The sequence below is a fragment of the Aythya ferina genome (genome assembly GCF_964211825.1).
Source record: "Aythya ferina genome assembly, chromosome: 16".
Lineage (NCBI taxonomy): Eukaryota > Metazoa > Chordata > Aves > Anseriformes > Anatidae > Aythya > Aythya ferina.
Window position 1 is genome coordinate 7,074,139 of NC_140315.1, and position 22,498 is coordinate 7,096,636.

The 22,498-nt window shown below is 40.1% G+C and overlaps 1 long non-coding RNA gene across 1 annotated transcript in view; it reads left to right on the forward strand.

Annotated features, from left to right (window-relative positions):
- Window positions 1-1,184: 1,184 nt before the first annotated feature.
- LOC311445699 overlaps window positions 1,185-22,498 on the forward strand; it is a 75,909-nt gene continuing 54,595 nt past the window's right edge. The window contains exons 1-2 of the long non-coding RNA XR_014698589.1: window positions 1,185-1,231; window positions 8,444-8,568. This is a non-coding gene — a long non-coding RNA (uncharacterized lncRNA). The remainder of the gene's footprint in view (window positions 1,232-8,443; window positions 8,569-22,498) is intronic.

The window sequence follows — 22,498 nt, forward strand, 5'->3', positions numbered from 1 at the left end:
GGCTTCAGAGTCCACTTGTGTGGGCTGAGAGGGAGCGTGGGCTGAAAGGGAGCGTGGGCTAACAGGGCAGCACTGCTACAATGCGAGGTCTGTAGGAAGAGTAGGAGTTTAGGTTGCAGATGTCCCACTGCCTGCTGTTGATCCTGCATCTATCTGTTCCTTCTCAAAGCCTTCTCACTCAGCTTCTCACTCTCAAAGCCTTCTCACTCAGCCTTTGTACAGGAGACAATAAATTCCTCTCTCTGCATAGTTTAGTAAATTAATTTAAATAGTTAACATTTAGTAAATTGTTTAGTATTTCTAGTAAATATATGAATGTAAGTGCTTGTTGCCACCACTCTGGAGCAGACGCCATACTACATATGAATGCACATCGTGCTTGGTTGCACGATGAGGAGATCATATAAATACTTTGGTAAATAGATACCTGGAGAATTCCTAAAGCCTGGTGATTCTTACTGGAAGTACTATAGGAGACTTGCAGAAGTCTATCCGTGATGGCTCTTCAGAAGTATTTCACAGCTTTGCATACTTATCTGAGAGTAAATTAAAATGCCTGGGTATGACCAGAGATGACTGAAAGGATTTGTCAGCTGCCATAAGAATAGGAGAGCAATTAAGTGGAGACAGTAACCTCTTAAATGTCTGCGGCACAAACTTAGAAGCACCCTTGATCAAATTCTGCAATCAAGGCTAGGCGATTTTATTAGCACCTACATATCGACATAAAATGCCTGTATTTATATTCAAATCCTCAATCATGGATTGGAACCTGGTTGTAGATGTTGTAGAAACACTTCCCTGTACCCAAAGAACCCACTAGTGGTGCATACAGAAGCATTTTGGTGATTGTAAGTGCTTACAACTGTGCTAGCAAAAGACCCCACCAGAGACATGAGCTACATAAATTTAATTCCACTGTGACTGAATCCATGCTAATGTTTTTGTCAACATCATGACTGTACTTGAAAGTCATTTTTGGCTTCCTTCTCCCATTCTCTGACCTCCATTCAGTCCTGCTAGTAAAACTTCCATCAACTTGCTGTCATGTTGGGGTCCACAGGTCCCACAGAGACCTAGCAAAGGTTAATCACTGCAGTGGGGTGGGTCAGCCCAGCTGGTTTTCATAGGAGTTCTTGAGGATATTTAACCCCCTTTAAGAGGGCCAGGGAAGGAAGATAAAGCTAGTGTGTTAGCTGCTGGAAGAAGGGTTGGATTCAAAGAGTACCAGGTAGGGGCTGCATGCCCCCAAACAGAGCAGGCAGACTGGTGTGGGATTGTTCTGTTGTATTTTGATCTGGAGTATGTGGTCAGTCTTTCAGGGCGTGTGTGTGAGGGGGGGGGTGGGGGTACATTTGTGGTCTCCCAAGGAGACACCGGTCATTGATAAACCTTTCTGGTTTTAGCCTCCTCTGGAGTTTGTGATGTGGTTGGTTTGGAAATGCTGTGGTGATGTCTTAGCTCATGTGCTCATCAAAAACACTTCAGGAGTACTGTGCACCTGTAAGCCAGGGAGGTGATACGCTCCTTTTGTTAGAAGTCTAAATGTGGACTTAGCCACCTAACTTCAACCCTGAAAACATAAACAGCTTTGACCTCAATCAATATTTATTTAAAGATGAATGGCTGTGCTAAAATGTAAATTTACTGAAGCCCAGAAGTACATCATAGGCACATTCATCACAGAAATAACAAGCTTTTTTTTTTTTTTTTTTTTTTTTCAGTTGACTTTGCCCATAAAATGCGCTGGCATTTTGTAAGTAGGAGCTGTGTAACTCACCAACAGATCCAAGCAAGGCTTGCACTAAACATGATTTTTGGAGAATGATATTGGATTTTGGCTTGTCTGCATTACAAACACTATTTCTCTGTGTGTGCTAGTGCTATACAATAAATACTTCTTTAATATATTTTTAAGTGGTTGCCAGGTTAATCTTGGTGTGTGTGTGGTTTTGTTTTTTGTTTGTTTGTTTGTTTGTTTGTTTTGTTTTTTTTTTTTGGCCTTTTCTCAACAGAGGAAGGTCTCAACATGCCTTAAGTTTGTAGTCTGCCTTGAGTGTCGCAAAGCAGTTTAGAAAAAATATGAAAGGAAGCTGAAACCCGTGCTGTGTCCAGAGCATGTGGGAGATGCAGGGGGCGAGGGTTAAGGCAAAGCTGCCTTCTGTCATTATCCCACATCACTGTCTCAGTCACCATAGCTGACCTGCAGTTATGTAATATAATATGGACACTGAGACTTTTAACAAATGTCACTTTGAAGCAAAGCATGTGCTTTTAGAGAAAGTTGTTTGTTTTAACAGAACCCAAAATTAAGCATTCATCATCTTGTCTCCTGTAAAGCATATTGTTCTAGCTTGGAGGAAAACGAAACTAAACCATATGCTGAAAGTGGAAGAATTTAGAAAAACTACTCTTTCCATCAAATCTGTGCCTTGTTTTTCTAGCTTGGGGGGAGGAGGGAAGCAAGCAGGAATTCCTGTAAGGAGGGGGTAAAGTAGGCAGTTACTATTCCTAGTCCACGACACAAGAGTAGATGCTTTCAAGTACTTGGAAACAAACATTGTACTAAAATTACTACTGGTTACTGGCAAAATTACTTGTAAATGTCTATATTCTAGGATAGAAACAGTATTTAGGGTTTTGCAAAAAGTGTTCCTTAAGTTTTTTGTTCACAGATGTATCTTTGTTCTTAGGTACACCTTTGCTAAGAATTTCCTAAGCAACTAATGATTATGTGTGCTTCAATGTTGGGGTACTCAGCTTGTAGTTTCTCAAAGAACTTCTTATGAATGGTGATGCTTTGACAGTAAGGTGCTATAAAGATCACCCTAAACTGACATTATTAGTGTATTTCCAACCTTCTAGTTTATTTTGAATTTATTCTCCCAGTTTCTCTCTTCATGAGAGTGTAGTGTTAGGTCCTATAAATGTTGGAAAAAATATGGTGAGTTAGTTCAGAATTGGACTTCCATTGGGGTGACTTAATAAAAGTGTTCCTCAGGTAATATTTACTTGTTTTCAGGATCAAAAATCCATATTGTGAGAGTCAGTGCATTGATCTAAATACTTGTGTATTTTTTGGTCTGACTTCCTCTTATTACTTCCTGAGCATTAAGAGGAAGGTTCCTGTGAGGTTGGTTACTTGACCTCTGCCCTACCAATAAGTGAATATGCAATACTGAGTATTTCTGAAAGATCTTAGTTTGCTTTCTGAGATAAGAATTAAGACCAATGAGAGTAATCCGCTCATTATCAACAGCAAACATCTCAGATATTTGAAATGAGATCTTTATTCCAGTCACTGTTCTGAATTTATATCTTGCTGCTAGCTATCTATAGAGCAAAAAGCAATTATCTGTCAGGAAAGATCAATTTTTGAAAGTTGATGCAGTGGCTACCTTTAAAATAGATACCCCAGTAACATAATGTGTTATTGTTCTTGTATTTATCTGTACCTCATAGATGTAACTGTACTTCCTTGCATTAAAACCAGAGATGCACACGGTGTTGAAATATTGCCCTACAGGAGGGGGGATCTGTGGTGTGGTAAGAGTACTGTGTGTGGGCCTGGCATGAATCTGTGGGGCATGAGGGAGCTCTGCACCACAGGTTGTTCTTGTGACCTTCTTGGTGAGGCCTGGGACTGTGAGAGCTGTCCTCATGGCCACTGTGCTGCTCAGAGCAGCCTCTGTCACACACCAGGCCTCTTAGCTCTCTGCCATCCTGTGGGAAGCACTAGGAAATGAAGTGCATTGTGGCTGCTTTCCTCTGGGTGAAGTGGGAGGCAAGCAGGAGGCCTTGTGTCCCTTTAGGCAAGGTGGAACAAAGAGGGGCTCTGGGGCTTGCTTGTCCTCCGCTGCCTGTGTGAGCTCTTGGCACCAGGGACTTCCATGTCCAGCGGAAGGTCTGAACCAGGCAGGGACAAGCTGGGCTCTTCCAAGAACAGCAGAGTAGGTTACAAGATAAATTAAACACATTTTGTACATGAAGCCAACTCTTTTCATTGTGTATTACCTGAGACGTGTCTCACAAGGCAGATTTGGTAACTGTTTCTAGGGTACAAAGTTTCCAGCTTCACCATAGCTCTGATACACATGCAGTCATTGCTCAAGTGAGGCACATCCAAGTTTAGGCAAGATAGACTTGTTTTTTTCTTGTCCTAGTTGATGGAATATTCAACTTTCATGACCAGAACCTGTCCTGAGCTGTTTATGATTTAATATCCGGCCCATGAGGAGGTTTAGGCTTGGGCCAGATGATGAACACTACATAAAAACTAATGTGGCTGCACTGTATAAAGGATCAGCTCAGGTGGAACGGGAAGGTGCAAAAAGGGAGGTGTGCATGATGAAATGACTGCAAACAGGCTGCCACAAAACCATATGCACAACCTGTTCTCAGCAGTGAAATATTAAAGATGAAGCAGATAAAACAATCCTTGGTATTGAAAATAAGATTACTGCTTTCATGCATGTGTATTAGCACTGCAGCCCTTTCCACAGATGGACACTATTATAGGGAGTAATCAAATATCAACATGTGTTTCATACAGAAAGAAATTGTAAGCTAACTGACTAGCAGGAAATATTTTTTTTATATCAGAAAGGTGACCAAGGTTTTAAGTTTTTTAGGTCAATCTGGTGGTGGTGGTTACTGGGGACTCAATCCTTGCATCAACTTCTAGTCTAACAGAACTATAATACATAGCTTCTTTTTTTTAAAAAAAAAAAAAAAAAGTTTTGTGTGAGTCCAATTTCATGAGGTCTTGTCACCATTTCTATTGGTTTCAATGTGTTAAGATAATTTAGGTGTCAGAAATTGACTTGCTTTTACTGTAATTGAACAGGTTTAAGTCAGAATGACCTAAGCTGAATTTAGTGGAAACACAGAGTGCAGAAAGGATCCAATACTGCAGATCTTGAATGGTGCTCATCCTTTTCCAGTATAACTATTGCTGCTATTTATTGAGTTACTTAGCATGTGATGTTTCTGAAACTGATTTTGGATGTAGCAAGGAAAAAGTGATACAGTACACAGATCTGCAGTCATTATGTCAGTCTTCCGTCAGTAATTGTGATTCCATTCAGACTGTGCAGAGCAGTCTCCTCCTCTGCCTTCCTGGCAGAAAAACAGACAAAGTTGTCACTTCCCCAAGTTACTTCCTCATAGAGCGGCTGAATCCCATCTCCATCCAGCTCTCCTGCTCTGGGCTTCACTTCCCCACTGCCTTGGTGCCTTCAGCATGCTGGGTGACTCTTCTATTCTTGATGTGGTCTCTTCAGTAAATCTGAAAAATTCACTTCTGTTATTGCAGGAATTGAAAAGTACTTTCCCCGAATTACACATATTTTTAACTACCAGTATGTCAAAATCTGCCTCTTGAATTTCTTCTATTTTCTGTTAGGTTTGTTTTTAGTGAGGCAGTAGGTCAGTAATCTGTAGGATTTTCGTCTCAATAAAGTTATTGTGCCTACAAGTGTATATTGCAAGTGTTTCTTGACCTCGCAAATTCAGTGTGGTGATACCAACAAATTGTACAAATTGCTCTTCTAACAGGGCAAGAATGAATTGCTCTATCCAAAAACTTGTCTGAAACAGATTTTCCATGAGCTGCTTTGTCAGTGTGTGTGTGCGTGCATGTACACACATACAATCCCAGCATTCCTGGGACCTCATGGATTAATCTCCCATAAGCACACATGATATAATTTCTTCCAGGACCAGATTCGTGTGGTAATGTCATTGTTGCACAACTGCTGGTCTCAGCTTTAAAGTAAAGACATTGAGTACTGAATACTCCAAACTTCTTTCTGTACCTTTTTTAACACAAAATTTAAAAGCTAAAAATTACACACACCCGCCCCCCCCCCCCCAAAAAAAAAAAAAAAAAAAAAAAAAAAAAGTTTGTCAGAATTACAAGCACTACTCTACTTGTTAAAAAGCGTTTCAAAGGGCTTCATTATCTCCTCTTACAGCACCCCAAAGCAGCAGTAGTTTCGACATTGTGGCATGCACAGCCTTCAGAGCAGCACTGTGCCTTTTGGCGTGGTCTGCTCGTTACACGAGCAACGCGGCCTGCCAACAATTCAATGGTTCTGTTCCGTGATTATAGTTTTCAGGCCATACCCAGTTTATTGACACAGTTTCCTTTTTCTGTTGCTTAATCTCACTTCCCTCCTCTTTCTGCCACCCCTGCTCTCCCCTCCCACGCTTTCCATCCCCGCGTTTCTCCCCAGCACCAGTAGAGGGCACTTGGATTTAGGTTCTTGGACGTTTCAGTCACTAAAACTACTCAAACACTTGCAGTATTTTTTTTTTCTCCTCTCGTCCCATTCATAGAATCCTGGAGACCAAAACCAAGAACAAACAAAAAACCCTATACCATCAAAATTTATGTAGAGAGGGGCGGAGGAAGAGCGGTGCCCGGCGTGCAGCCGCACCGGGTGTCACTGCGGGGGGAGAGCTGGGGGCCACCATTTTGGTGAGCTCCAAGTCCTGTTTTCTTTGGGAGGATCCTTCTGATCCTCCCGAAATGAAAGGGCCCTCCAAAACGTTTTCAAGGTAATTCCTTCACAGCGGTGCTCTGAGTAAATAATGCTTCTGTACCCTCAGCAAAATGAGGCCATCCCCTGACTGCAGAACAGGACACCAGTGCGCACCTCCAAACCTCGCTGCTTCTTCCTCTCTTTACTCATTGATATGTTCTCCCCTATGGGTTTTACTGCTCAATTTAGATGTTGTGCCCAGAAATCTGTGCTCAGGGATGCTGTTAACCATACCTTCCTTCATAATGAATAGAACAATGTTACTGGATGGGTTAATTCTTGATGTTTGGTTCAAAGAGTTCTTGGCCAGCGCTGCTCAGGATCCACTGAAGGCTGGGCTGGTACCTCTTGAGGTATCCCACTGATTTATAAGGCAGTGTGATGTGTGTGCTTGGGGGCAGACCTGACCTGTAAATGGGGGCGTGGGGCAGACAAAAGCGAAGGAGGGTCACTGAAGGGGAGAGGGGTGATGATGAGCTAAAGGGGAAATGAGAGAGCTCTGCCTTCTTAATCTGCTGCCTTTCAAAAACTAATGTGGTCAGGACAGGAAAAAAAAATAGCGTGCCTAAAAATCTATGCATAGTGTGACAGGCACGTTAAGCGAGCACCACAGAGATGCTTTTAAAAATAAAAAGAATTAAAGAGAATAAGTGCCTTGTGTATATGAAAATACACATTCCCCACTCCTTTCTCTCTTTCTCTTTCAAATGCAGAAGAAACAAAAAGGTCAAGAGAGATCTGGTCGACACCATAACACGGAAGTCACTTTTTGTGCTATTGTGGAAGTGTTATTGTTCTTCTCTTAATGCCTTGTTCATATTAAGAAAGAAATAAAAACAATGCTAATGACACGAGAGGGACAAAGCCGGTGCTGGGATGGATGGCTGTTTGAGAGGAAATATGCTTACCTGTGTATTTTACCATGTTGCTTTGAAAACAAAACCAAACCTACGCGGTTTACTCTCACCATATCCTTCTCAGAAAGCAACTTGCGACCTGCTTGAGACCTACAAAATGTTAGTGCAAACCTTTCCCACCTAACGCTTCCATCCAACTGAGAAAGCTGCTACCTAACAGAAGTAACTGAAGCCTGGCACCAAATATAAACAGGGCTGGTGGCTGACAATCACACACGGTTGAGCAAAGACAACTGACTTGTGACTTAAGGCTGTCATAAATGTATACACAGTTTAACAGTTAGTTCTGTGTTTTCAGTTCACATATAAGTCAGATAACTGTATAACTACCTACTGAGATACATAATTGCCTACTTAGGTACATAATTAATTAAATACTGTGTGCAATCATAACTGGCATAAGTGAAATAGGAGTGCAGTCATACCTGCCACAATAGCCTAAGCTTACACAGACAGCTGAGTTATTAATGAGAAAGCCTTGCCTATACTGGGACAACTGGGATCCTTAACTTGTCACCTGTGTAACCCCAGGAGAATAGCTGCAGCAGACTCAGTGGCTTTTAAAAGGAAGTATTCTCATCCTGCAGTCTGCACCAGTCCAAAGTATTTGTGGTCCCTGCCCTAAACTAAAGCTCAGAAGGAATTTGCCAGCATTTCCTGTATTATTTCTAGTGCAAATTCATCTGGGTTTATAAAGTACACTCAGCAGGACAAGTATAGAGTAAGCATTATCAGTTAAGTCCTTTTGGCATAAAGGAAAATTTTTAATTTCCTACTTTAATTATAAATCAGAGAAGGCATTGTCTCTGTAAAGTATCTTGGTCTACAATAGTTTACACAATGGGGTTCTAATTTGTAGCTGCAGCTCTTAGGAGCTATGGTATTTCCTGAGACCGAAAATGGTGAAACTCTTCTAAAACTGACTAATACATATTTCAGTTTAATAACGGAAAAAATGTATTCTAAACTCTCTTTTTACAGATAAAGGTTGGTTCCTACTCAAGTGGTGTCTGAAGTTCCTGGTATTCGGTGTCAGCATTCTGGTTCAGGCAGATATGAGTCACGGATCCAGATCAAATTTTTGTGTAAATGAAGCAAATGTTCAGGTGCGTTATTTGGTTCTGACAGACATGTGAGATTTATTTAGTGATAAGAACAAGTATTTAAGCCTGTTGGCTGAAGCAATTATCAGTTTACCACTTAATCACAACTCACAGGTTAAAGCAGAAGTTATAGGAAAGGGGCAGGTACTTAGATAACAGGAAAAAATAAATTTAATTTGAGGCCCTTGTACTTATAACTCCTGTGTTTTCATACTTGAAGTTTGGTGTATATTAGTATATATTTCTGACTCCCCATACATTTGAATTATGTGATAAAGAAAGACCTAATTACCAGAGCCAGTGTGAATGTGTGCTGACACGCTCTTTTTTTTTTTTTTTTTTTTTTTTTTTTAACACAGTCACCACTTCTTTGTCTTGTGTAATTTGATCTTCAAGGGAACCCCCCCCCCCCCAAAAAAAAAAAAAAAAAAAAGAAGAAATTTGGGTTTTCAGAGTCATGATTCAGGTGGATGTTGAAAATCATGGACTTGTAGATGCTGCTATTGTGGTTCAGGTGTGCTGTCTTTTCCTCCCCTCTCCAGACCTAGCTAGTTTCAAAATGTTTCATGTGTAGTAATTAGTAGTGTATTTTTCCTGGGAGGCTGTGTGCTATCCCTACCAGCAACCCTTTCTATTTCACCAGAGGTATCTCCATGTTCTCTCAAACAGTCATCAATACGATGAAGTTAGATGTAGAGTTGTTTTCAGTCTCTCAGCATGAATGCTGCTGCTTTGGTGGTGCTGTAAAAAAGGGCTTTCTGCTTAGGAGCTTACCTAGAGGGAAAAAGAAAAAAAAAAAAAAAAAAAAAAAAAAGAGAGAAAAAGAATTTGTCAGTTGGCTTAATAAAGATTATTGCATTTCCCTATAGCGCTGTCAGGCATAAGTAAGGGTGGGATAACCTGTTCTGGTATTCCAGCTGCATTTCTGCCCAGCCCATGCTTTCAGTAGTGCCATCCCTGTAACGTGGTTATCCTCTTGGAAGGAAAGGTGGCACAGAGCTTGGAGCAAGGGGGAGAGAACTCACCTGTGGGATGCTTGGGGCATATGGAGCCATGGACAAGGGCTTCAGCTTCTACTGCAGGATGGTGGGTGCCCGTGGGTGAGGGTCAGGATCGATGCCTTTGCTCTGCTGGGGCTCAAGAATTGCTGCCCCCTGCCCAGCCTGCAGCAGGCATAATGAGCCAGGCTGGCTGAAGTCACCTTGCTTTTGTTTAAGTTTATTAAACCCAGCCATAAAAAGCAGCTTGCCAGCAAGTTCTGAGATGCCAGCAAAGAGCAGCTGAGTGGGGACAACAGCTTGCCCCTGGATTACCATTCAGTGACAAACTTCCAGGTTTTCTTCTGCAGGGAAGTATCAATGCATGGTGTAAAACAGGGATTGTCTCCAGGGTGAATGTGGGCAATCAGCACAGGTCTCATTTATGTGTTCCCTGCTCCGTGTAACATACCTGTGAGGTACAAGCAGACTCAGTAACAATTGTGGTTATTAAGTCAGTAAGGAGCCCTGTGAAGAAGGCTGGACATATTCACAGATAGTTCTTGTCTGCCTATAACCCCACCACAGAGAATGAAAGCTTGAAATAAAAAGCCTAAACAAATGCACGTTGCACACCAATATGCAGCATAGGGTCAAATGTTCGCAGGGCTGTCAAAACTTGCTTGGAGCAAGAAACAAAACAAAAGAAACCACACCCTCCTTCACATCTGCCACTGCCTGACACACTGCGCCGGGTTTCCTTGCTTCTAATAAAGATCACACAGCAGCTAATACTCTATCAAAGCTTAAAGAACAAATAAATGCAGCACTTACTTCTGAGGCCCATGCCCTGGTTTTATTGGCATGCGTAACGCAGGCAGTGTCGTGAGAGGCTTGTGAAATGCAACTTCCCACATGCACCCATGCTGTTTGAACATCTTGGTGCAGATTTTGTTATGAGATATCTGTGTTCTTAGAAAGAGCATGTCTCTGCTCTGAGAAATCACTTATTTTAGCCTTGTTGATAAAACTCGTGAGGGGGAGAGAGAGCACTGAAAGAACAATCTCCCAAGTACAGCTAAGGATATACATGGAGTTTGCAGGGTATGGGGTGGTTTATTGGAACCCGGTGATCAATATCTTGCAGGATGATTCATTCCATTGTGAAGCAGCAACTGCAGTTCCTTCTTCAAGGCCCTACAGAGTGGGAATGGAATCGAGGCAGATACCCTAATTCTGGCCTCTCATACGTGCAGGAAGCTTTGGGGATCTATATCCAGCCCATGTGGGGTTGCTGATAGCCTATCCCAAAGCTCCTGGCTGTTGGTGCCAGAAGCTGTTGGTGCTATCTGTCACAGACAGGTATAGAAAGAGAAACTGCTGACTTTGTTTCCACATGGAGATGTTTGAATATTAGTGTGCTTAAGAAATAGGGACTGGCAGTACCTGGAGTAGGACAAGTAATATTTATAACATCAGCGAGAGTCAAGTTTGGGTTTCAAATGAGGCTAGGCAGAATAAAACAAATGACCCAAATCTGAACTGCAGGAGACTCAAAATATTCTCATCCTGCACTCAAAATATACTCACTGTGGCTCACTTTGAGATACTTAAATGCCTTAAACCTAGGCATTGTGTAACCTGTTTAGGTAGGAGGAAACATTTTTTGGAACAAGATAAAATGAGCTGCTTATGAATTTAATTACACTCATCACCAATAATATAACATTTTTTTTTTCGTTTTGTTTCTAAATCACCTGATCCAAATCTGTTCATTCACAATGATTCGTCAAATAGTTTGTGCAAATGATCCGTGTCCTTGATTTTTCCATAAACAGTCTAGGAAGAGATTCAGCATTGTTCGGTTTTGTTGTCACATGATCGGTCACAAGTCACACTCTGTTATTTCTGTTTCCTGTTTGATGACTGAATGAAGAGATGGCAGGTCTTGCAAATTATCTGATCTATTATGCAAATTAAATTAAAAAAAAAAAAAAAAAGCTTTTCAGAATTGTCCCAAGAGCACCTTTCCCTCTGACTGTGGTACTCAATGTGTATTTTGCATCAGTACTCGTGGTGTAGCTGCTTTTCTTCAGCATTCTTGAACACAAAGATGCACAAATCTTTGTTCTCTGCATTTTATTTATTTTTTTATTTTATTTTATTTTTTGTAACACTTACTGATATCCTTGTTTTAAATATATATCAGAACCTTACAGCTGGTCAGTTATTCATCTGATGCATCAACACGTCACTTCATCTCCTTGCAGGAGGGAGATAGTTCTAGGATTTCACATAAAGACTGCAACTACATGCACAAGTGGCTGCATATTGCCAGACTTGTGCACACACTGATGTGTTTAAATTAGAGATGAAACTATGTGGCAAATGCCACAGAAACACTGCAGACCTGCACCACACAAGACAGTGTCTTTCAGTTGCAGTGTTGTTATTATTTCAGCATTATTGTCTATAAGTAATTGAGCAAAAACATAAGGAATAAAAACGTAGTACAAATGAATGATGATTGAGGAGCATCTTTAAAACCATTCTGCATTCATTTCCTGCAATCTAAATAGCGTGCCTTTTAATAATCTCAGCCACAATGTTTAACATTGGTTTAATTGAAAATGAAACACCACAAGATAAGATAACACAGAAAACAAAGGTCACTAGGCTAATTGTGTGCCTCCTAATGAAAGACATTTTTGGAGGTATTTTTTATTAAGAAAATGCTTGAGGAAAGAAAGTGAATGCTCAAGCAGTGTCTGTCAGCAAACTCGGCATCAGACTTGCTGAATGCTATTCAGTTACTTTTGGTAATTAAGGGGACTGAAGAGGTGGGAGGGAGAAATGTATATAAAGTAAAACCCATCTTATACAGTAGGAGTTGGGAAATGTAAAGTATATTGTTCTTATATCCTTTTTTCAATACCTGTAAGTAATCCAACAGTAGATGAAGCCAGTAAGAGCAGCATGTGGTGTGTGCCTCTTTCTCTGCAGCAAGGGGAGACCCTGGAGATGGCAGAGTCCAGTTTAGTCTGCAGTGTGAACAATTCACCCACAGGAAATCAACAGCTGGTTATATGCAGGCCTCTTGGAGTTAAAGTGGTTTATAAAATCACATAAGTGTAACCAGAAAAATGGGAAAAATGGAAAGGTTCAACAAGGTTACATTTCAACTAATCTTTGGGAGAAAAACAAGAAAAACATGGTATTTAACTATCTATATTATGGCTTAGACTACAGTGCTATCTTTTCTAAAAAGAAAAATATACAGTTTTCAAGTCTAAAAATGTAACTTTTTTTTTTTTTTCATTTGGAAAAAATCCAATAATCCAGTATCTCTCAACTGAAACTGAAGTCAAACTTTCTGCAGAAACGTAATTTTATTTTCTAGTTTTACGTATATTTGGGTCAGGTAAGAAGGAGCTAAATGAATTCTGTTATAATTAGGTTAGAAAAGAATACTAACATTTAAAAGTGTATAGAATTAGTACAAGAACAACTATCTGCACATGAAATCCTATATCTTAGATGGATATGTTCATTATTGTTACTCCAGAATGGGTTTTATTGGAGGCAAGCTGGTAGTTACTGTTTCCATAAGACAGTAAGAATGACGACTCTCTCTTTACAAATTCCCAATTATTTTCTGATGAAAGTGAATATTATGGTTCTTAAATTGGTCATTGGTAATTTCCAGCTGCAGTTATTTTGGGTAAAGAAAGGGGATTTCTGTTATTACAGCTACTAGCTTTGTGGAGCTCATTTATACCAGTTGCTGTCATTTTGGTCATTTAAACAAAAATAAAGTTATCTGAAGTGTAAAACCACCGTAAATCGTCAGGAGACTTTCAAGGATATTTTGCTGACTAGGCTGAGTTTATCAAACATAAACATAATAATACTTAAATTTTGTGAAAATGGAGTAGACTCTGAGTATAGATCAGTATATAACACTGTTTATCTTCCTTCAAGAACTGTTTGGAAATGACTGGTTGGAAGTATAAACTCCCAGTTTATACTGGAAGATTTTTAGTGCCTTTTTTTTTTTTTTTTAATCATGTTTTTTAATTTAAAAAAAAAAAAAAAAAAGGAAGAAACTTGGGCAACTGGTTCTCTTACTTCCCTGTCATTTCATGATTCTTCTGTGCCTCTGGACTGGAGGTTATTTATATGAGAAAATCAGTTCTGAGAAGTGACATATTTTAAAATTTTGCTGTGAGAACTCTTCTCTTGGATTAAGGAGTTTTATCCTTAAGAAAGAGGATAAAAAGCATCCTTAGGAGCAATATGTGGGCACCACTGCACAGAAAGAGAGCCTGTAGCAGACCTCAGAGAGTGCTGATCCTTCATGTCTCAGGATCATACTACTTCTGGAGTAAGATCTTTGTTTACATAGAACTTGGGCTGATAGTGATTTTTTTTTTCTTTGTTTCAGTTGGTTGGTTCCACTTTCAGAGTAGTAGAGACTATCAATATTGTGCTTGTCTCCTAGTGGAGAGACTTTATGAGGCAGACCGTTTTCCAGCATGTCCTAAAGATGCTCAGATTCTGGGTTTGCCTGCTCTCTCCACTGAGAACACTGCGTTGCCAGCTCCCCTCAACAGAAGAAGCTTTGTCTCTGGCCCTCATGTGCTTCATCCTGGGCTTTGTGATCTGCATTTTCCCAGCGGGGCACAGCTGTCACGGTGACTCACAGACTGAAAATCACCCTTTGATGTAGCTGTGTCTCTAGCCATGTAGCATGTTCTCCAGTTCCTTGTCCAGTCTAGCTTTAAGTGATTCAAACACCACTCCTGTGAGCAAAATATTCCATAGTCTAGGTGACAGTGTTGCTATTCAGTCTGATTTCATTCCAGCCCACACTATTTCATGCCAGTCCCTAGTATTTACACACATCAAATATTTTAGGCAGTTATCATATCCTACCTTAGTCATAATTTTACTATATTGCATGTGTTCAAACTTTTTTCCTTTTTTTTTTTTCTTTTTAATCACTTTACCCAGAAGCCTGGCTACTTTGTTATTCTTTCCGTTATCAATAGGCTATCTGTCTACAAACAGATAGACACTGGGGGGAGGGAGGATTTTTTTTGAATCAAAAGTTTATACAGAAATATTAAAATATATTGGTCAACATATATATTTTTTTTTCATTGAAAGGATTGAGTTGCTTTTCGATATGAAGCTCTGGTTCCAGATTATAACACTTGTGCAAATTAAGTCTCAGAATTTTCTATGTTCCCCTTCCTCTCAGTGCAGAGCTCCTTGCAGTGGTTAGATTTGTATGATTTTAAAATTAGTTCATGACTTATGTTGTTTTTTCCAAGGTCCTCAGTGGTGATTTAATTTAACACGTTTATGACTTATGTGAAATTATTCATTATGCAGTTGACCTTAAGCACGACAATAAACTGCCCCTTTCCAGCAAGTGGCTTTTGGAATGAAGTTAAGGCTGAAAGAGGAATAAGCAGATAATACAGAAGAGATTGCTTGAATTTTAAACTGATATTAGGATGGTGTTCAAGTGTGCAGAGGGGCTGGTGCAAGCTGCCCCGCATTTATTTCCTCTGTGTCCGGAACATTAAGTGCTCGGTGTGGCAATGGTGCTTGCTATTGATGGAAACTGTTTAACAACTGATCACAGTATAGTGGAAGGATGAGGGAAGGGACTGAAATAGCTGGGATAGGAAATTCCTGCAGAAAAGAGAATAGGGAAGTAAAACCCAAAAGGCCTGAAAACAAGTGACTAGGGAAGATAGGGCTGCAGTAGCTGGAGGGAGTGGCTTCTCTCACTTTTCAATTAGTTCACTTTGCTCGGTTCTCACTGGTTGGAGTGATCTGATCACAAATGTAGACACCGTGATGCACAGTCCCATTCTGCAGTATACATCACGTGGCAAAAAAAAAAAAAAAAAAAAAAAAAGCTTTTTTTTTCTGTCCACAAAGCCTTTTTTTTTTTTTCCCTTTTTTCTTCCCACTTTTTCAAATATTTCATTGTCAAATAAAAATTGCAGTATTTTTTTCGAATGGTTGGGGAAATGCAATTTTCTAGGGGGTGGGAGGAGAAGCCAACTTTGTGGGCAGGGGGAGGGGAAGGACAACAAAGCACTTATTCTTCCCTCTCCCCTCCCCCAGCAGAGGGAGGAAGCAGAGGAGTGGTAGAAGTAGGAAGAAGAAAGGAATTAAAAAGTAAAGAAAACTTGAAAGTGGAGTAAGGAAAGGAATTTAAAGGGGAACTGTATACTTTTTAACAAATCTTTGGAATGAGGGCTAAATTCAGTGAGATAATTAAAACCCTGGATTTAGCAAGCCACTTACTTTAATTTTAAGCATATGCATTGTCCTGCTGCTATCAGTTTAGTTACTCTATTTTATTCCAATTGAAGGTGTGGCCTAAAGGTTTAGGATAAAACAGATGAGAGTATTTGTGCAACATCCTCACTGCTCATTTATCGGGGAGAGGTAAGTAACTTGGATAGTTTCACTCAAGAGGTTTCATAACCTTTAAGCTGGGTGTGTGCTGATTCAGTATGGTAACAGCCGTATTCAAAATGAGTTAAGCTTTCTGTGTTGCATGCCATTTTCTGAGGATTAATCCAACCACCTGTTACTAAAACATGAAACTCAATCAGAAAAGCAATTACATATCATTCCAGATGCATACAGAAAGGCACACCTTGGTTGAAATAACTGCAGAACCAAGAACATTTTCATAAGAAACACATCAGCTTTTGTCTCTCAACATGAGACACTTCTGGCAGCTCTCACTGTGTGCCAGCTCTGCATTTCTGTGATGATCACACTGTGCCTTCATGCACACACATGTGCACGCACACGTGCATGCACGCAGAGAAAGTATACTGCTTGGTGAGACTCCTGTTTGATCACAGTTGCACTGCTCAGGCTGTAGATAAGCAGAGATAAGCAAAGTGTACGTTACATGCTTGAATCATATGCCTTCCCAGCTGTAGATGTATGCACAACACGGACAAAGGATATATAGCATTGACCGGGCTGCTGACTGGATAATCTTTCCTGATAGATTTTCATCCTTAAAATCTTGCTTTCAGATAGAGAAATCTCATTTATTTATTTATTTATTTACTATTACTCTTGAATACAGCTGGCTTGAAAAGCAGGCTTTCCAGTTTGCAGAGATTTCATTACTTTTGTTTTCTTTTGTTTCCTTGCTTGCTTTGAACATGCTGTCAGTCCTGGGACCATGGGTTTTCAACATTCCCTGCAAACTGGGACCCCTGGGCTCTGCAGCCCCTAGGCGCCATTGACAAGACCAGAGGTGATGCCAATGGGAAGAGGAAAGCCCCCAGCAGCTGCCCCAGCCGGGCTCAGTGCTTTGGGGACAGCCTGGGCTGGGCCAGTGGCCCTTCCTCAACCCCCAGGATGTGTTCAGCAATGTGTTTCAGGCTTGGCAAATTGTGATTATCCAACAAAACTTTGTTTTGTCAGAAATTTTCTGACTGGCTTTACTTCTGAGTAACTTCCTACATCTCACCCGAGAGAGTAAAAGGCTCGGTATTCTTGGGGCAGGGAGTACATAAATAACTGATAATGCATGCCCAAAGTTCTCCCACTGGGATTAATAATAGTACATAAATATTTATAACAAAAGCAAGTTATCCTTGAATTAGATCTGGAGACAGCATTCACTTTTGAATGGAATTGAGCCTGCTGATACCAGATTTGTATTTGTGCCTGAATTTCTGTTCTGGGAACTATTAAAGCAAAGGCTGCCTGGCCTCATATGAATGCAGCTCAGTAACAGCACTTCTGAAAACTAAAACTGGAAAAGTTCCTCATTCCTTGTTCCTCATTACAGGGCAGAAAACCGAGTTTTTGACAATGACCTGTACAAGCATAACTGCCTGTTTAGTAGCAGTGTTTGCAAACAACTTTAGAGCCGTTGTTCATTTGCTCAGCAGCTGTAACAATAGGTAGGTGGGTGAGAAAGCAGCAGCTATGCATTCTTCCTCGTTCACTCGCTGTGCTGGCAGTGCTGCATCAGCTGAGCACAAGACTGTTTGCAATACTCAGTTGCTACTGGCTGTGGGGAGTCAGTTTTGCTCTTTTCTATTCCCTTAGCAGAGCAGGTTTGGGTTAAAAGAGGAAACAAAAATGTGCAGCCATTCCTCTCTGAAAACCAGACCTTAGCTCCCGGTGGTTCTTTTCTTTTCCTTTCAAAACATGAGCAAGATTAAAAATAAAGAAGTGTCAGTGTGCTAATGTTTCAGTTTCTAATCAGTTCACAAATGGCAGGAAATTAACTGGCTTTTCATGAACATCTGTTCCACTTCTGGCTTGAAAGGTTGGAGGCAAATGCTATCTGTCAAATTTAATAGTGAGCATCAGTAATAAATATACTTACCATTTTTCACATACTCTCCCATTTCTCTATTAGCTATTCAAAATAGTACATTGTAGCCAAATGCATTGTTTTCTTTATATTTTGGGGGGAAGTAATAAATGCTGTTAGTTAAAAGGATCATGAACTGCCTCAGAATAGGGATCAGAAAAAAAGTTGATTACAGTTCTGCAATGCTGTACACCTGCTGGTGTACATTAAGAGCTTGTATAACAACACTCATCCTGAGCTCTTCCCAAGTGAAATTTTGTATTTTGAAAACTTTATAATGGCTTGGGAATCAAAGTATTTATTTATTTATTTTAACCATTATTTATTTTAAAGAGACTTGAAGAACTAAAGGTCTTGTTGCTGCAGCAACAGTTTCTATGGGGATGTCACATCAGAGTAATTTTATTTAATTCACCTTTTGGTCCCTAGTATTCCCATATAGCCAGGTTCTCTGGGCTAAAGCAATAGTACTCCACAGGACAGGTGTAACTCATTTTGCACTGATCTTTTTTTTTTTTTTTTTTTTTTTTGAGGCTGGTAGGAATTAATGACTATCTAACCACTTTAGCTGTTAGCTCGTGCCCTGGGAGGGGACTTTGCTAACACTGCCTTGCCTCATACTGGGACTGGAATGACTGCACATTATGCTCCTTTCAGTGCTGTTGGTACTGTGTACTAGATATTGTCTCTTAATTTAAAAAACTGACAAACATCCAGGATTTCTTGTTCACTACTGTTGGGTGATAGGGAATTTGCAAGGCTGGAATCATTCGTGGTTTGTAACAGCTGTGCTTTTCTTGGCTCCGTGAAGTCAAGGACTTGAATTTCTTGATCGAAGAGACACCAAGATATCTACACTATATGCTTGTAGAACTGATTATTCCTCAAGTTGTTTTCAGTATCAGTTCAAAGCAAAGTTGCTCTGGAGAGGAACTTTTATGCTAAGTAAAAATGCAAGTAATGCTGGGTTTTGAGCAATCCATAGCTGGAATAAAGAATGACAGCCTAGATAATGCAGCAAATGGTCAGAAAAACACCAAAAGCTTCCTAGATTCTCTCATGGGGTCCAAAGAGGAGGATGTTAATCAGGAGAGACAGAAGAATCTGTAACCAGACAGGTTGGGCTATTACACAAGAATACCATGCAAACATGAAACTAGAGGAAAAGATCTTTATCAGCACCTAGCATGCAAAAGCATACAGAAGGGAAACTCAAACAGCATTTTGTGCTGTGATACTATGCTACAACTGCAGCTTGCTTTCCCTCATTATGGGCAGTAATTACTGGCACTACATTGAACATTCAGTAAAAGTACTTGCTGTGGTCCACTTGCCTGGCATCAGAACTTCATTTCCCACTACTCTGCTTAAAATGGTATTTATGAGAGAGTTAGTTTTAGTTCCTTGCTGTATAAAATTCCACAATTGTCTCTTATATTTGTTTTCCTTTTAGGTCTTTTGCTTTCCCAGTGTTTGCTGCTGTCTCACCAAGCCTCCTCCTTGTTGGCTTGAGATGTTGCAGATAGAGGAATCTGCACAGTTATTGTATCTGCAGATGCAAATAGAAAATAATAGAAAAGCTGCTTCCTCTGATTTGTGAGAAAACTTGGCTTTTAGTATGACTAGGACTTTATGGGGCAACAGGCCATATGACTTCAGAATTAATACGATTATTAAAAAAAAAAAAAAAGGAATTATGACACTTTGATTAAGGACAACATTTATAAAATTTTCCATACAGTGAATTTGATGCTGATCTGCAGTGCTTTAAGGACAGCTTCAAACAGGAGGAGAAGGCTGTTTTGATATTTCAGGGTGAAGCATTTACATAGGTACCTTAAACTACCTGAATAGCTGATTTTTTTTTTTCTTTCTGTTCCTGCCCCAGTGAGAGGTACACTGTGCTGATACTATCTGTGAGGGTACCTTTCTGATTTGTCTATTTCCTTTTTGGACACAGCTTTACATAGCAGGCTTAGGCCTTGCTTCTTCCTATATCACCCAGTGTCAGTATGGCTGACAGCAGAGTAGGTGTGCTGGGGGAGAAATATTTAACAATTACTTCCACCTAACTACAACACAAAAATCTAACCCCTGTGTCTGTAAGAGGGGCTTATCCAGCTGGGGAAGACCTGATAAAGAAATCCTGTGGTGGAAGGATTTTTCCCACTGGCAAAGGGCACTCCAAAGTGGTGGGCACTGCCACAGCTGTCTCCTCATGTACCTAAAGGCCCATGGGACTCAGAGCCACCAGGCTCTTCCCATCATTCTGGCCACATTATCACTGCTCGCTGTCCTCCGTGCAGCCTCACAGAGTTTAAAAATAGCAGAAGTCTTTCACTATTATTCATCTCTAAATTCCCAAAGTTCCTGCAAAGGTGGGGAGGAATTGTCCTTGTCTGCCATGTGGGAAAGTGAAGTAGAGCAGATGAGCAGGGTGATAGGCTTACTCTCACTGCCATGAGCAGCAAACTAACCTAGGAGTCAGGTTTCCTGAGCTCACTGATTGCCAGGTGCCAGGTTCACATTGTTCCCTCTTTAGCAGACTGAGAAAATTAAAAACTACGTACTACATTGTTGAAGACTTATATCCTTATTCAAACAGATGCAGAAATCTAGTGTAATGAAAGGAAAAGCAATATTGCCTATTAATGAACTCTGAATAATTATGTTATTCTCTAAGCGTTGAGTACACCAATTCTCACTGGGGGAATGGGGGGAATCATTGGGCAAGAAAAATAGTTGTTTCACTAGCAATTATCATTAGAGTATTAAAGAAACGGGTGTACTTATCATTAAATAGTCTCTCTGGAAGCTTTTGTTTCCTAATAAAGTGCTCATCTCATGAAGTATCATCAGGAGTGCAGTAATTTGATTCTGATTATGAGTTTTTACCTGCTTACTAGAGAATTGCTTGTAAATATTAATAATGGATTCCCACTGTGGGAAAAGAAGGTACAACTGACATTCCTGAGTTATGGAAAACAAATCATTAATGCTGTAACTACCCTCCCCTGTTAACTATATCCTCATGGCATAAAAAGCACACAAAACCCTGGTGACAAATTATATACATGAAGGTGCTGTACTGTTTTTGCTCAGTTTCCAGTTGCACCACACCACTTGATTAGCCTGGAAAAGGTGGTGAAAATTCATTCCTGTGCTACATAGTGCATAAGGTTACTTGAGGATTGACTTTCAGTAGTTCTTCTGAGGTTTCACATTTTGACCCTTTAGAAATGGCAAATTAAATACTTTCAAAGAGAAAGTAGATAGGAGAAGGATGTAGGTAGACAGTAGAGAACTCCCTGTTCTGGGGCCAGTGTTCAGACAGTGTTACATGCTATTTTTTTATTGAGATTGAGGTTGAAATTATGCTTCTTGATTTGCTTCTCTTTAGAGATAGACTAACTTCTTCTGGAGGCTACTATTCACATTGGTGATTCTTTTCACCCACACATTACCTTTTGGTATTTTACTTGCAGGTGAAGAATCTTCCAGCGTGCTATGTAATATCACCCAATCTCCCCGGTACACTGGGTGGATGGGGAAAACCCCCACCAATAAATAGCTTGGTTTTTAGTTTTGCTTTGGTCGAAAATACAACACAAAGCTACAGTTTCCACTGTTATACTACCGTTTCATAAATCATAAGTGCTTCAAGATAGAGAACAAATATTTATGCATATCAAAATGCCATTAATTTTCTAGAGCCATTCCCCAAAACGGCAAGGCACCTATTCCACTTTCTAAACTTATGAAGCTCTTCTATGCCCATATCTTTAGAAACTTAAAACTCTGTAAATTTGCTCTTGAGTTTCTGGTGCAGTCAGCACAACTTGTTAGTTATTGACAAATTGCCACAAAGCAAACAAACAAATAAAACCCTCATCATTTCATTTTTAAGTATAGAAGATTATAAATCTACAGAATGAGGTGCAAATATTCTAAGAAGAATGCTCATAAGGAAAATAAAGGAGAATGTTTTCAAATAGTAAATGTTGTTAATATCCCCAAAGTTTTGTCCAAAAGGCAGGTGACACATCCCCTGCTTCTGCACATCTCTGCCATCCTTTGGCTCCCCAGGTCTTGTGGCTGTCCTTGTTTTAGGCACTGCCTAACACTTAGCCATTGATATGATCAGCAATTCACAACCAAAGCTCTTTTCTCTGCTATTAATCATTTTGCTAACTTACTTTATCATGGTGAGTGACAATAAATGTGGAATAAGATGCTGCATTTCTCCCTAAATGATGTAGGTTTATGGTTTCCTGTTGTAGGGTCAGAGTCTACTGGTCTACTGCACTGTGCAGACTGCCATCAGTTGAACTCAACTACAGTATGGCCTTGTGAAGCCCCCAGCTTCTATATTGGGCTTTATTTGAAAGTCCTTACCTGAGAGCTCATGGAACAGCAGTCAGGGACATGCTCCAGTGAGGATGGTTATTATGCTGTCAGTCCTTTAAAAGGTCTTTGTGAAGAAAAAGCACATTGAAAAAATTGGTGAAAATGTGAACATTTCTTTGGCTTTGTGTGGGTGAATGTCTTTCTTGAGGGTTCTAGAGACTTTTTGTAT